This window comes from Morone saxatilis, unplaced genomic scaffold (assembly GCF_004916995.1).
Source record: "Morone saxatilis isolate NCDOM2014 unplaced genomic scaffold, NCSU_SB_2.0 Contig18, whole genome shotgun sequence".
In the NCBI taxonomy this organism is placed as follows: Eukaryota; Metazoa; Chordata; class Actinopteri; family Moronidae; genus Morone; species Morone saxatilis.
This window is the reverse complement of record NW_023339740.1, coordinates 25,338,605-25,341,104: the sequence shown is the minus strand read 5'-3', so window position 1 is coordinate 25,341,104 and position 2,500 is coordinate 25,338,605.

Here is a 2,500-nt window from a genome sequence, read left to right as displayed (position 1 = left end):
ACTGACAGTTTAGTTCAATCCATGTTACTTGCTCTGTTGAAACTGGTGAATGGTCAGTCTGACATGCCTCTGCAATAGCCTTAGCTGATATCTCTGTAAGAGCTGTCAACAGGGACGGACTATTAAATCCCATATGTTTTAAGTAGTTAAACATTTTAGGTTAATTGTTAAAAAATTATAACTTGTATAAATTTACTTTTGTGGGTTGATGCAACTATTATATAAATTTCCAAATTCTTTTTTGCATTTTTTATGGTATTCCCACTACAACATATGCCAATAATTTAGGTTTAAATGTAAATTTGTTTTTAGATTTATTGGGTGGTTTGTTGCTGATTTTTCCACTTAACACCGATTAAACATGGGTATTTTTACATACCATGAGGGTGGAAAATGGTTATTCACATTCTTATCAAAGTATATTACAACTGTGGTGTACCTGCCCCCAATGCAATCATAATACTTACTCTGTTTAACTGGGAGTGTAAATAGCCACACCTTGTTGTTTAATTAACACCCTTTCATAACATAATATGTGTATAACTTGTTTGAAATTGCTATTTTTTCCAGGCAATGGTTGTGGTCATTTCCAGGCCACCACCAGATAATTGGTTTGCCAGGGATAAAATGGAGCCAACTCTAAACTAAAACTACATATAACTAACTCTCCTTGTTTACCCAGAGATTTTGCCACTTGTTTTCAATTATTTTTTCCCAGTGGGGGATCATTCAAAAGTGGCCAGATGCATTGGATACAAACCTTTGTTCCCAGTTGAAACGTGTGGGGTTGCAAGGTGCCTGCAAATGGGTGGGGGTGTGTTAGGTATCAGGATCGAAGAATGGACAGTTTTCCCTCTGTTGCCCAGTCCATTTTTTGCAACTCTTGATCCCTCTCAGCCTTACTTTTCTTTACTTCTTTAGGAGACGCAGGGGGAGGGTGGATTCTTTTTCCTAACACCGGTGGCGTCCAGCTGCCTATTTTACCATTGTTACGAACTTTCCTATTTGCCACGAACCCAGATTCTTTACATGATGCCCTTCTCTGACGGGACTCTTTGCCCTGCAAACCGAATAAACCAGCCTGCAATTGTCCCAACTTCAACACATCCCAGGCTGTTGATCCCCTGAGTTAAAGCTCTTCCCCACCCCAGGACCAGAGGCCGAAATGATAGTCCCCAGTCCCTCTTCCTGGGGTTTTCGGAAGCTGCCTGTTCCTCCTCTCCAGTATTCTCACCACCTGGTCAGCATCTTTTTAGAGCAGATGAATTCTGGATGAGCAGCTGTTTTTTGATCCAGAATTCACAGGAGTTGCTTTTATTGGAACCATCTCCCCTTCATTTCCTTCTTCCCCGATGGGTTGAAGGTCCACAGGTTGCCCCCCCCCCCCCAGGCTTGTTGGGCCACGTATATCAGAGCTCCCCTTTTGCAGACCAGCTGGTGGATTTCCTCCCCACAGGGCGGCTGCTGGACTTTTTTCACTGCAGCCCTTGTTTAGTTTCTGCAGAATCCCGGATGGTCTTCAGCTTCCTTCAGGTCCTCCTCCTGTGCCCCTACCTGGATTTGGGGTGTCTAAAGAGCTGCTATCTCTCTGCTCAGGAGGGCTCAATCTTGTCCTTCATCATCTGGGCACCTCTTTCTGCCTTCTTCTTCTTCCTCAGATCCAGTAGATCCTGGCCCTCCTCTCTCCTCTTGTTAAGAAAATTGATTGAAGTTTCTCAAACTGATCTAATTCCTCTCTGTTCTGATGACTCCTAGGTGTTCTGCTGTTTTGGATCACAGTTTCTTTAACTTGTTCTCTAACAGCCTTCAGTATTTCTCCTGGTAAGGGTTTCCAGGAACTTTTCTGGAGCTCCTTTTTTCTTTGGTTTGGCTCCTGGTTGCAAATCATTAATAGCGTCCCAATCTGGGTGGTTTGTTTGCTTGTTTGAATCTCTGCAGAATCCCCCCAATGATGAAAATTTAATAATATGTTGCATCACCAAAATTAATTTATACAAGTTATATTTTTAACAATTAACCTAAATTTAACTTACTTAAACATACTGGGATTTAATAGTCCATCTGTTGACACTCTACAAGATATCAGTAGCTATTCAGTAGCATGTCAACTGACATTCAACCAGTTTCAACAGACAAGTAACATGCATTGAACTAACTGTCAGTAGATTATAAGACTATAGACTATGTACAGTGTGTCCGTTGACTATAAATATGTTTATTGAAACAGGTTATTAACCAATAATAAATTAGCTATCCAGATTGGCTCTCTAAATTGACTATGAACTACTCTAAATGAATCTGTCGGTTAAAAGTCAGCAGGGTCATGTGAGTATGATATTATGTTGTCCTTACTCACAAGGTACCTCAAACTCATCAAATGAATTATTGGTTGACTATCTGTTGATAATCGGTTGATCATTTATTAAATTACCAAAGATTAGTTGATGATCAACAGATCTGTTGTTTGTGAACTTTGACCTTTGTGATCTGCCACATTTCT